Below are 14,494 nucleotides of genomic sequence, written 5' to 3' on the forward strand. Positions count from 1 at the left end.
AGGAAAGAAAAAAATTAGTTCTGACAAGAACAGAAGAAAAAAAATTTGTTTTGCAGAAAACATGATTGTTTTTATATAAAATACTAGTTAATCAGGAAAAGCTCTAAGATTACTAATAAATGAATTTAGCAAGATCATAGGGTTCAAATCAATCTGAATGACTTGATTATATTTTAGTATACTAGTAAACTATTGGAAATTACCATTTAAAAACACCACCATTCACAATAATTTTTAAAATTCATATATATGTATATATAATAACAGTAAGCCCACTAGAATGAAAACTTTAAAATAGAGCAGAGAGAAATTAAAGAAGGTCTAGATAAATGGACAGATAGTTTATATCATAAATTTAAAGGATTTAAATACTGTTAATACACAATGTAAATACTGTTAATACATAAGTCCTCTCAAAAATAATATACAAATTCAAGGTCCATCCCTGTAAATAATCCAAGAGGCTTTCTTATAGAAATTGACAAATTGATTTTAAAATGGACACACAAATGCAGAGGACCAAAATAGAAGACTTACACTACTTAATTTTAATACCATAGTTAGTATAAATAATTAGGAAAATGCAGTGGTGGGCAAATAGATCAACAGAACATCATAGAGAGTCCAGAAATAGACATAAACAGATATAATCAATTAAATTTTAATTCAAGCACCATGGTAATTAACTGGGGAAAGGCTTTTCTCTTCAATAAATGTTCTAAAACAACTGAAAATGTGCATGAGGGGAAATGAATCAATGTCCCTACCTCAAATGATTGATAAAAATTAAATTGAAAAGGATAATTGAACTGAATATAAAAGTTCAAACTATAAAGCTTCAGAAGAAAACTTAGGATGATATCTTTGCAACCTCTAAGTAGATCAAGATTTCTTTTAAAAATACTAAGATTATTAAATATGGAATAAATCATGGATAAACTAGACTTTATAAAATTTATACATTTCTCCTCCTCAAAATACATACTGATAAAATGAAAAGGTAATCCAAAAATTGGCAGAAAACTAAATAGATGTGAGGTTGTCAAAACTTGTATCCAGAATTATCTATATCTGTGTTTGCATGTGTGTATATGTATGCATATATCTAACAATTCAATAATAAGGACTACAGTTTATAAAATGTGCAAGAGACTTCTGAATCCCATGAAAGGGTGCTCATGAGAGATGCAAATTAAAACCACCACGAAAAAGCACTTCACTTTCATGACTAATATTAAAGCCTGATATTATCAAATGTTAGTGAGTATGGGTGCTGTTGAATTTCAGATACATTTCTTCTGGGACTATAAGATGTTACAGTCACTCCAGAACATAGTTCGGCAGTTTCTTATAAACAAGACCTTTACTGTGTATGACCTATCAACTCCAACCCACTAAATATATGACTCAGCAGTTACTCCCAAGAGAATATTCATAAAAGCTTCATTCATTGTAATCAAAAGGGAAAAATGACATTAATATCCATTAATGTCTTTATCCATTAATGGGTAAAGAAACTGAGGCATTCATGCAGTTCATATCTAGTAATAAAATGGACCAACTGATGCATGCAGTGACAGGAATGAATTTCAAAATTTTGTGGTAAGGGAAAGAGGCCACTCACAAGATGGTACATATTGCACGATTCCATTTATATTAAACTCTAGACAGGCAGAACTAAGTAATGGTGACAGAAGTCAGAAATGTGTTTTGCACTGGAGGACTGGGGAGTATGGATTCACTGGCATATGACCTGATAAGTATACAGCAGTGATCAAAATGTTCTACAGGTTAACTGGGGTGAAGATTACATATTTCACATATTTGGCGAGCCCCCCTCCCAAAGTCCTATACGTAGAACACACCTTATTAAAAAAGAAAACAGTCCACCTGAAAGCAAGATATTTTAATTCGTGACTACTGATCTATACCAAAAAACTGTGATAAGGAATTATTATATATAAAACCACATTATGATATCTATATAATTATATAAATATATAATTACAAGTAGTTATAAAACAGTTTTATATGTATACACATAACAGCAATATAAGAGGATATGTATATATATATATATATATATATATATATATATTTTGGTATGAAAGTGTCTACATATATACAGGTGTGTGTGTATATGTAACATAGGTAATATGTCTCCCAGAATACATCAGTAAATGTTAAAAAGATAGTTAAAAATGAACAAGAAAATTCAATATATATTTTAGTACATTTTAAAGCCTGATCTTCTTCATTCAACCACATGTTGAAAAGTTTATGTGAATATCAATATATTCAACTACATCTTAAAAAGCATGTTTATATATTTATATATTATAGTCATTATTCCTCCACACCTAGGTAAAGCTTATTTTTAATATGTTGGTGATTCATGCAGATTATTTTAAGGAGATAAATTTGGTTTGTACATTACTATTTTCAAAAAAGCAAGGAGTTTCTTTCTCTTTATTATAACAGAATAATGTGGGTTTTTTTTTTCTTCCTTGTCCTAAATATTCTAAATAATTACAGTCTAAATCAAAAACACACTTAAAACCTTGGTAAGTAAATATGCCTTTGCTTCTTTTTTCTCTCCATCGGCAAAAAACAAAAGAGCAAGTATTAACTAACGTTTCCTTTAATCTTGTTCTTTCCCTATAATTTCAAATACACTTTTTTAAAATAATTGAGACACTATGAACCAAGATATAAGATGGTAGAATGTTAAGAAAGACTTAAGCCAACGAGCAAGCTTTGACCAAAGGAAAAACACATATCAGCTCCCATGAGAGAATGTGAGATTGATGGAACTGGCCTTAATAATACCACTGAATGTTGATAACTTTGTGAGAATATATGAGAAGCCTATGTGGGAGGAATGGAAGGAATAGAACCCAACACTGGAGCAGCCACTGCCCTTGTGTGGGAGAAGACAAGAGGGCACACATTATGACAGAACCGGCTGGAGAAATGATATTACCTGTATTGTTGTTTCTTTGCAAGTTGACAAGAGGCATCTTACCCTACTGTTGGCTCACTAAGACAAGCAAGCACAGCCGATGCCATATGGCAGAGTAAGAATGGGACAGTTCTGGAGCTCATATGGATAATTAGCTACCAGCAATATGTAAAGCAAAGTATGTCAGTGTCTTCCTTCTTCTTTTTCCAGATCTACCTTCCATTAAGCACCATATTTGGAATGCTTGCAAATCACGACAGACAATTGCAGGCTAAGGATTGTGTAGTGACCTGAAACAGAAGAGATGAGAATTCAAGGACTTCCATTGTTGAGAGTTTAAACTACTCCATAATACTGCTGCCTTGGCAACCAGTTTGTGTGACCAAGCAGTCTGCAGGGGACTTGAACCGACATTAGCCTCTCCCATAAGGCACAAGTGCATGCAAGTTCCTGATATGACTCCCCCAACTACCTTGTGATAAATATTTTTCCGTCCTCCCAGGGTCTTCCCTTTCTGTGTCAACATGTACTGGACATCTAATAAACTTACTAAGACCTGACTCCTTCAATCTAAATTGACCAATCTGGCCTTAGACCAGGAACCACAAAGCACTTCCCCTGTGGACCCTGATAAAAGCCTGTGCCCCAGGTACTGCGCCACTCCTGCCTATACCCTCTCTTACCCTTTTATGGGCCCTCAAGGTGTAATGTGTACCTCCTGCAGGACCCGTAAATTGAACTTTATTTCACTTTCCCTTGTTGTTCCCTGACTCACCATTGGACACTTTACACAACAAATGCTAATTTAACAAAGTCACAATGATTGGTTTCACCAAGAGAACTGGGCAGATTGAGTCACATTTGCTATAGACCCCAGAGAACGCCTTTCAGATGCAAATTGGTTTTCTGACTGATGCTCCCAGGTGGGTAATTCTATATGAGAAGGATCCACTGCTTGCTGGCCTTCAGTTGTGCTATTTTTGGCTGCTTTGCACCAACTGTGCAGGGTTTTACATTGTACTCTCATCCCCAAATACAAGTTCTGAAAAAAGGCACAAGAATCCTCCTGAATCTCAGAGTAGTGATCATTGGAGCCAGTTAGAGGGGCCAAGAATGTGCTTTCCACCTATTAACACCTTGTGGAGTAAAATTCCCAAAACATTGTTAGGTCTTGGGTATATTTCCTGACTCTAAGCACAAACCCAGCTGCTGTCTGTTGTGAGAATTGACTAAGATTTTTGCAGGGTCCTGGTGCACTAGTTAATGCCAGGACATGAGAATGCCAACCCCAGCCCAAGTGTGGGCTACTGTGAAAAGGTGCCAGGCAGAGCTCTTAGAAGACAGAGAGGGAGATTCCCCTTCCCTGGCCATTGTGTTTGGGAACTCCACCAAGACTCTGAGTTCTAACCAGTATGGTTGGGACACCCTCACTACTCAGGAAGGCAGGGCCCCTGACAAAGGCGAGAGTGGCTGGGGCACATGGTCTCTCTCTCTCACTGCATACCTTGCTGTCATACCTCATCTCCCGACCGCATGAATATCACAGGTCCCATCCCTGGTGTCACAAGGTCTAATAGCTGAATACAAATGGCTGAAACACCTAGTGTCAGCTCCCCTAGAACTTATGAGGAAGTTATAAAGCTTCTCACTAAATCTATAATGCCCATGGAAGGAGTAGGTACTCCTCAGGGTGACAGCAGAACAATGTGCCAAAGTTCCAGTTCTACATTCTCAAGGCCTAGGGGCCAGTCCTAAAATCTTGCCTCCCCAATTCCAGGGAGGTCAATTGGGACATGCTGGGGAGGAAAATCTGCTGACTTCAAGTCAAGCTAGCTTCTGGAGACATTCCACTCTGTGGGATTTCTGAGGATGCTCTCCCAGACTTACAGCTGCTAACACTATTTATAGTAGAGAGGATGGGCCTCTGTCCTGCGTAAGATCAAAGGAGCAGCCACTGAAGTTAGCTGACCTCAAGGGGTTAGCATTAACCTGAGGGCGTCAAAGTTCTCCTCCTTGTAAAATATCAACTCACAAGCTTTGCGGTGGGCACAGCACATATTAGATCTCTTCACTTTTGAGAAGCAATACATTACACATTTTCTCATTCCACCTAAGTCTACTCATGCTCTTGGGGTGCCTGGGTGGCTCAGTTGGTTGATCATCCAACTCTTGGTTTCTGCTTCGGTCATAATCTCAACACTCCTGAGTTCAAGCCCCACGTTGGACTCTGTGCTGACAGCGCAGAATCTGCTTGTGATTCTCTCTCTGCCCCTCCCCTGTGTTCTCTCTCTCTCTCAAAATAAATTAATAAACATTTTTTTTTAAAGTCTACTTGTGGTTTTAGTTGCAAATCAGTGTCTTTCCATTGGTGAGAACCTCAATAAACTTCCTTGCAGCTGGCCGCGCAAGCCTTACAGCAGGCCCTGCCTTGACTCCCTCGGGGCTCAGACTTCTGAGTTGAGCCACAGGTGTGACTCCACCTCATGGGGACTAAACATGGTTCTATCTGGTTGCCCACGAGGTTCTGGATGAAACGCCTTCTCCAGATAGCAGCCAGGTACATATCACTCAAACAACAAAGTTTGACAGCCCACTGGACTCTTTACAGACAGAGGCACTATCAGTCTCACAGCTCATACTGCTTCACACAAGTCCCCAACCGCCTTGGGTCAGGGATGCAAACCAATAGCCTCAGCATGGCTACTGAGGTCTCACTGTTAAAAAGGAATGGGGTGCCATCGGGAAAGAGTTAATTTGGTGTCAAGGGCTTTTCTAGATAATAGGAGGATGTAGCATCTCCCATGCTCAGCCTCTTGCCCACTGACATTGAGGTGGGTATTCCCACGAGGGGCCCCTCTAGCAGTCAGGAGAACTGGAGGCCAACTGGCTGACGTGGAAAGGGAGTCAGTATTCTTCAATAAGAGCAGTGCCACCATCTTGCACGATGTAGCCTGCTGGGAGACTGCATCATTTCGTCCTGCTAGTGGCATGTCCCTAGTTGAGGATGCCTCCTCCTGGCTTGGCCCATCTGACAAAACTGACAGAATCGGTGGCAGCGAGCTTGGCTCTGCAACAAGCCCTAAAAATAAAATTCCAAAGAACACATTTTTTACTGATCCCCGGGTGGTAGCCAGTGGGCTCACAAGTTGGTCTGGACAATGACAAAACGATAATGTCATGATTCAAGGGAAGTCTCTCAAGATACAGCCAACTCATAGGGCCGATTGTGATCCCAGGTGTTTGTGCACACGTGCCAGCAAGCACCAGAAGCACATTGTAAGAACACTGCAAACTCCTTATCCGAATTGCATGCTGGTTCCAAGGCCCCACATGAGCCACCTCCTAGAGAGTCAGTCACAAATCCAGAAAGTACTGTTCTCCCCAGAGGGGATACACCTATTAGAAGAGTGGACCCTTGTTACATCAGGCAATATGGGAGTAACGGAACTCTCTGGGCATACAGGTGCAGATCCCCCTTCACTCTGGCTCTAGCCAATGTGGTGGTAAATAATTGCCCATTTTTGTTCCCCCCCAAAATCTGGAAGGCTCCCAAGTGGGGAAATGTGCTGCTGCACTACAGACCCTAGTCAAGAAAGCAAACTGATGTTTTTGAACCACTGCACCCTCCAGGGTGGCTGGTTGGTATGCAGCTGCCATCATTGATACTTTCACGGGATTCCTGGATTGCTTCCTCCAGAAATCCTGCTTCCCGTCATGTAAACTCCTTCTTAATCAGGTATGTGTTCATCTTCTCAGGCCCACCAGATGTTATAGATTCAGTCTAAGGTTCTCATTTCATTTCCCAAGCTGTTCCATCATGGGCTATAGAACTTGGAATCTCATGGAATTTCCACCTAGCTTACTAGCCCCAAGCAGCTGGACTTACAGAGAGGCATAAAGTCTACTCAAACATATGCTCCTTAAGCTTTTAAATGATAAATGATCCCCCAAATGGACAGATATTTTACCCCAAACTCTAATATAGCTTAATTTTTGGTCTTCAGATTTTCAACCCCTCCCCCACCCTACTTCCAGTCTCCTCTAAGGACTCCCTTGTTAGTACTTACAGGGAACCTTAACACCTCTGACATTAGAGAGGACATCATTCACATCCACCTACCAAATAAACGCTCCCCTCAACATTTTAATTTTCCCACACACTGACCACACGATTGAGGGTGTATTGTACAACATGCCTCTCTTATATCAGAGAGCCCAAGGGGACAAAGCCTTACCAAGTTGCTTAGAGATCATGATCATACAGATTTTATTGGCCCAGACAATATATGGGCCACTATCAGTAGTGAAGCTCAGGCCAAATGTGTGTGGTTAAAAACTACTACTTTTATTTATTAAAAAGTTCATCCCCCATAACAACACTGCTGAAAGAAATCTCCCTATCATTACTACCCTAACATATCAGGATTGATTATTTTATATTCACCAATAATAGGCTTGGGTTTAAGAGTACTAACTTAGAGCTGAGTCACTTGTGTCCCCAGCTCCACTATGTAAAAAGAGTAGAAACTTGCACGATTTTATGTATTTTTCTAATATGTAAAATGGAGACACTATTAGTAATTATCTTATAGTCATTGTGACAGTTAAATGTGTCAGTATATGTTAGAAACTTTGAATAATTCTTGACATATTAATAGACACATAAATGTTAATTACTATCATCATCATCATCATCATCATCATTTCTATAATCTTAGTCATTACTATTATGGTAAATAGAACACAGCCTTATGGTTCTATGAGTAAGTTTTCCAAGCACACACATTAAAGATATCGTTGTTTTTTTTCCCCTAAGTTTATTTTATGTATTTGGGAGAGAGAGAGAATACGGGAAGGACAGAGAGAGAAAGAGAGAGAGAGAATCCCAAGTAGGCTCAGTGCTGTCAGCACAAAGCCCAATAAGAGGCTTGATCTCATGAACTGTGATATCATGACTTGAGCTGAAAGCAAGAGTTGGACGCTTATCTGACTGAGCCACCCAGTCACCCCCTAAAGATATTGCTAATCGTTGGCATTTTATGTACTTAATTTATCGTTATTAATTCACCATTCAAAAAATGCATCATTATATTTTAGATGATTTGGAGAATAACCTTTGTGTTCATCCTTGTTTTTCCTACTTTTCAACAAAATTTTAAAATGTATATTAACAAATGTATCAAGATACAAAATTAATTGTTCTCAATATTCAATGTTAGTAAATGCACTGAGATTTTAGCTTCACAGGTAGGGAGACTGAGACATGATATGATTACCTCTAAATATCTTTAAATATGATTCACTTTGCCCATATATAAACCAAAAATTGAATTTCACTTTTTTCCATTCCTGTCTCAAAAATAAACTTTGTAAAAGAGTGCAAGTTTGGGTTTCCTTCCATCCAGTTAATCTAAATGCTGTGTGCTCAGGCTATCACTTTTGGGAAGATGATGTAAGAACGTTTCAATATATAGTTGGCATAATTGTGCATAGCTGCTGTCAAGAATTCCTAGGCAGAGACTGTCATCTGAAAAGGTTACTGTGACATTTCTAGAATATGCTTTTTCAAATATGAATGAAACATGTTGCCTTTTTGGTTGAGGGTAGGGAAGGCATGGAACCTGACATTTTCCACGGTGCCAAAATTAGAAAACAAAGTATTAGAATGCCAAGATTAATCAATCACTCAACAAGTATTTGTATAGTACCTACTTAGGTGTTGCTTGCGCTGCTCAGAACTAGCATTTTATCAGATTTAAGTGTTTAGCCAAATGAAACCTAAAAATCAAGGAGTTGCTTTAATCTAAATTATATGGATCTGCCAAGAGAATGTTCCATATGTTGGAGCTTCTGAAGTACCTGCACCCTTCTGAATGAGTATTTTCTATGCTCAGAATTATTATAAATGCAGAATCAAATTCTGCCTATAATAAAATTTTATTCTTTGAAGAAACAGAGCATGAAATTTATGCAGTTAAGATGTATATACATACATATATATAGACATATATAGCTCACATAAATATATGATATATATATATATGAAATCATTACATTGTATAACTTAAGCTTATACAATATTATAGGTCAATTATATCCCAAGAAAACTGGAAAAAATAAATAATAATTTCAAACAAATAACTTGCAAAGCTAAAGTCCTGCTCTTCTAAAAGAAAAGTAGAATGTGCCAGAAGTAGAATCAGTCACTAAGTCTGGCTGTTTTTTGTGGTTTTTTTTTTTTTTTTTTTCTTCAAAGATGTATTAGCCTTAACAAAACTATTTAGAAAAGACTTATTTTAGGCTATATTTGTAGTGGGGATAATGGAAATAAATATAAACTGTAACACAATGGCATGGATTTCACACATTGGTTTAAAAACTCATTTGAAATCCTCTTGATTGTGAAAAGAGAGAGGCAAAGATCATGGCAAGAACCTTAGGAATGCTTCTAAATATTTCACATTGTGGAGGAGGTTTATTCAGATAATTTGGGGATGACGTCGCTGTGCTATCCTTCCTGTGGAGTTGCAAATGTCATGTTCCAAATTCAGGATAATTCCACAGCTGGAAAAGAGTTTTCACAAACTGGCTACCTGTCTTTTATTATGCTCTTATAAATTGTTAATCCTTTCTTATACAAATCCTTTAATTTAATCAAGATGACTCAGTGTGCTACTTTATGCCTAGTTTAAAATAATCCCATTTATAATAATAGTAGAAAATAAGGTTGAACAAATTATATTTATTTGCCTTTTTTTGTTTGTTTTTGCTCCTACTAATTAGAATTATGAAAAGTGCCTTTTTTACCTTGCTGTCTTGCTTAGTTGATTTCCATACCTGAAAAGGAAATAGCTAATTCAGCATAGAGGTAAATATTGTATTTATAGTCTTAAAGAAATAGTGAGATTATCAGAGGAATTGGATGTAAGTTATAACATGTATAATAAATGAGTGGACAAAGAAATTATATATATATTAACATATTAACATATGTCAATATTTCACATATATATATATTAACATATTAATATATGTTAATATATATATTGTTTTGCTGGATTTGGTTTTGGTTGCTACATAAAAAAGTATGTGTCGGGGCGCCTGGGTGGTGCAGTCGGTTAAGCGTCCGACTTCAGCCAGGTCACGATCTCGCGGTCCGTGAGTTCGAGCCCCGCATCGGGCTCTGGGCTGATGGCTCAGAGCCTGGAGCCTGCTTCCGATTCTGTGTCTCCCTCTCTCTCTGCCCCTCCCCCGTTCATGCTCTGTCTCTCTCTGTCCCAAAAATAAATAAAAAACGTTGAAAAAAAAAATTAAAAAGTATGTGTATACATATACTTAAAAAAATTAACTATCAAAGCAAGCATCTTTGCTCATTCACATCAATTCCTTGGCTCATTTCTTTGGTTTTGTTGTGGGTTCTTGATTCAAGGTTGTCTCTAGAATCTCTAGGTAAGTTTGAAGGCTATCCTCTTTGCATAACAGTAACTTGGTATATTTCTGGCAATTGCAACAAGTGAAATTTACTACAAGCAATCAATAAAATAAAAATCTCTTTATGCCCAGTAGTTATGGCCTATAGGAAGTAAACAAATAAAAATACAAGAAGTAAATAAATTCAAATATTGAACCCTAGTGCCTTTGGGCAAGAAAATGGCAGTTTTCCTTCAACATTCTTTTTCATTATAATCTTTCTCAAAACCTTCCCTGATCAACAGTCCCGTTATTTGGCCTTTTCACAGCACTATTAAGGTCCCCCAAATCATGACTCAGACCCCAGTCACACCAGACCAAATCCTGGAAAAGGAGTCATCTGTGCTTCTAGCACTTATTTCATTTTATGTCAATTCCCACTATCCTAATTTTTGGTACTTCGCTAATGTTCCAAACACATTTGCAATGTTACTTCATCTAAAATGTTTTGACTTTCTCAGATCTGTGTGTCTTTTAAGATATATCTCTAATTTCCTAAAGCAATTACCCAAAATAATCATTGGCTAATTAACATTTACGTTTAAAATGATGGCCCAGGATAGTACCAGTCTGGAAGGAAAAAGCTTTCCAGTAAATGAATAAAAAAGTCACTGAGACTCCTCCTATAACTTTGAGTAGTTCACTGTTTAAAGAAGGAGGCAGAAATATCATATGCAAATAATATGTATATGTATATATATGTATATATATACATATACATGTTTAAAATTAAGTATAATATGTGATAAATCCAATAGTACAATATTTATTAATTCTTCCAACAAATGTTTATTGAGCACCTAAACAGATATAGTTCTGTTTATTGGGCATCACAAAGAACAAAACACAAAATCCATGCTCTCATGAATTTTACATTCTATTTGAGAGAGACAGAAAATAATCTTAGTAAACAATTACGTCATGTAGCAAAGTTAGTAGTGTTAGAAAACATATGCAGTATCAGAGCAATGAGGACAGTCTAGGGAAATACTATAACTTTCAAGTAGGTTGGACAGAGTAAGACCTCAGTTTAAAACTAGCATTTACTAAAGAATTTGGACAAGGTAGGGACGCAAGCTGGGGAAGAGAGAATGGTCAGCGTGAACTCAGGAATGCCAGAAACAACAAAGGGTCAGCTGCTGCGGCACAGGAAATAAATGGGAGAATGTTCTTTGCAAAGGCTTTAAGGATAAAATGAGGATTTTGCTTTCTACTCTGACTAAAATGAAAAGAGTAGTGTTTAGAACCGGGGAACCTCCAAATGGGATTTTGAAAATATTTCTTAGACCTCAATGCTGACAGCAGAGTGTAAGTGGGGCAAGGTAGCAACAGAGAGACCAGTGAGGAAGTTAATTGCTCCTAGTAATTGAGAAAAGGTGTGTTGGTTTAGGGTAGAATGATGGAAATGGAGAGAAGTGGTGGGACCCCGTGTATGTTTTACAAATGAAGTGAAACCACCTTCTCGGATGTGGGCTTTACAAGAAACAGCAGGGTCCAAAATGACTGCAAAGTCTTGGGTTTGAGCATATCATTGGCATAAAAGGGGAAAGACAGCCCATGCGACTAGCTGCTGCCTCACACTATTCACATCCTGCAGGATAACCTGGTCACCAAGTGGAAGTTCTGAACTCCTCACTGCACTCTTTCAAAGCAACGGGGGAGTCCCGCCAGCCGACCAGATGATAAAAGGAGACCAAAGGTCGGCTGTATTTCAAACTCAGTCGGAACAGGCTACACTTCGGGCAGATCTGAGTCAGGGAGATTCCATTTATGGCCACCAGGGAGCTTGGCCAGGCCTTCCTGCAGCGCCCCCTACGGGTGCCCGCCCAGGCGCAAGTCCACAGGGCAGGGGAGCTGCAGCCTATGGTCAGCCTAAGCAAGACAACAAAGGCCAGCAAAGGGGGGTGTAGCTGGCGAAGGCATAATGAAGACATATACAGACACTTAGGTAGATGTGTTAGTCAATGAACCAGATACTCGTAATTCTCAATCTGAAATCTGAGGGGTTTAAAATTTTTGAGACTATCTTAGACATCTAATTGTTCATAATTTATATGTTTAAGTCTCCCAAGGAATCACTGGAACTCTTTTCACTGTGTGACATAGCTACCTGACTATATAGACACTCAGCCTAAGAGTATTAATTTATCATTGCATAAACTTTCTTTCATATTTTGTTGAAAATAAAATCAATTGAGAATTGATTGACTTAATCACCATTTCTAATGACTAAAGGTTATAAATCATTTTATTTCACTTATCCGAATATTTCAAGCATGATAAAGGATGGCAGAATAATTTTTCTCTGTGTTTAAAAAAGTTAATCACAGTGGAAGTTAAGTATTTTATTATAAATACTGAGTATTTTGATAACTATTTTACCATTTTTTTGCATTTTCAGTAATAGAGGGATTATACACATAAAAATCATGTATAATTTATTATTACTTCCCTAGGGTCTAGAACACCTTTTGGTTTTTATAATAGATGCTCAAAATATTTGATGAATGAAAAAATAAATGGATGAATAAATGAAAAACCCACAGTTATCTGATGTAATCAATATCATGATACTGAGAGACATTTTCCCCATTTGCAATATAAAAACAAAAACTTAGACATATAATAACCTATGTATTGGGCATTCCTTAACAGAGCATCATGTAAGGGAGACTACTGAGAGAGTCTGAGCAGGACATTATAGGGGTACTTTTTCATTTCAGGATCTCCAAGAAATTTAACATGTAACCTTCATTATCAAAAAATAATACGATATCTGTTACCAAGGACTGCTTCAGAACTCTGAAAAATGATTTCTGTACAACATAGGATATAGGCAGAAAACCCGGCTGATCAATCTCCTTAACGATAATTTTGGAAACCTGATTTGGATGATACTAGAGATCACTGCTACAATTCTTAAATTTATTAAAATTGGATGATAAAAAAAAAAGTGACAGAGCAAGTTAATGTCAGTTTGAAATTATCTGATGAGGATAATTAAAAATATTCAGATCAAGAATTCCAATTACTGATATCCAATATTAATAAAAATAGTTAATGCTGGAAATTTATAAACTAATTTTCAACCAAATGAATATTATGTTTTTAATCATAATTATTGTGAAATGTTTGTAAAATATACTTTCTTCTAATTTTTCCAATTTTTGTTGATTTTATTTGAATGAATGATCCTAGGACATTCAGGATTTTCTTTTCCTTCTGTGTAGTTTTTGTTTTATTTCATTTATTTTCCCTTTTAAACTTTGTCCTTTTTAGGGCACCTAGGTGGCTCAGTCTGGTTAAGCGTTCAACTTCAGCTCAGGTCATGATCTCACAGTCTGTGAGTTCGAGCCCCGTGTCGGGCTCTGTGCTGACAGCTCGGAGCCTGGAGCCTGGAGCCTGCTTCGGATCCTGTGTCTCCCTCTCTGTCTCTGCCCCTCCCCCACTTACGCTCTGTCTCTCAAAATACGAATAAACATTAAAATAAATAAATAAATAAATAAACTCTGTCCTTTTTAGTCAGCCTTCTGGGTATATGAATGGCATCTTGAAATACAATAAGTGAACCAAGTTAGGTTTTACTATGATCTGATGTATCAGCCTTGTAATGTGACTAATTTTAACTAGACCACATAGGTGGTTTTCATTCACAATTATATTACCACACAAACTGTCTGTAGTCAGTGAAATGTATGCTTTTTCAGCCTGGAAGTTGGGGGGGAAATATCATCCAAGAAGACTGAAATAAATAATTCTGCACTAAGGATATGTCAATATTGTACTCTCACTCCAAAAGCATAGCATTTTCACTAATTGGAAAGCACACAAATCTTTGGTATTGTTTATGATTTCCTCAGCAGGGAATGCGCCTTCCTAGTGTAGGCCCAACAGAGAGCTCCATTTATAAATAAATCATATTTGGAGCTTGAGAGACAAGAGAGCAGTTGGTGGCAGTTGGCTTTTGTGAATCTCAGGGACACCAGATAATTAACTGCCAGTATTTTTTTTTCCTTTCTATTGAATCATTCATTGACAGAAAAACAGACTTAATTACAAATA

At 37.4% G+C, this 14,494-nt stretch overlaps 1 protein-coding gene across 1 annotated transcript in view; it reads right to left on the reverse strand.

The window, feature by feature from the left end:
• Nucleotides 1–2,777: 2,777 nt before the first annotated feature.
• LOC131504246 (cadherin-10) overlaps nt 2,778–14,494 on the reverse strand; it is a 210,178-nt gene continuing 198,461 nt past the window's right edge. The window contains exon 14 of the transcript XR_009257886.1: nt 2,778–3,252. The gene's annotated coding sequence lies outside the window, so the exon portion shown is untranslated. The remainder of the gene's footprint in view (nt 3,253–14,494) is intronic.

This window comes from Neofelis nebulosa, chromosome 1, assembly GCF_028018385.1.
Source record: "Neofelis nebulosa isolate mNeoNeb1 chromosome 1, mNeoNeb1.pri, whole genome shotgun sequence".
NCBI lineage: Eukaryota > Metazoa > Chordata > Mammalia > Carnivora > Felidae > Neofelis > Neofelis nebulosa.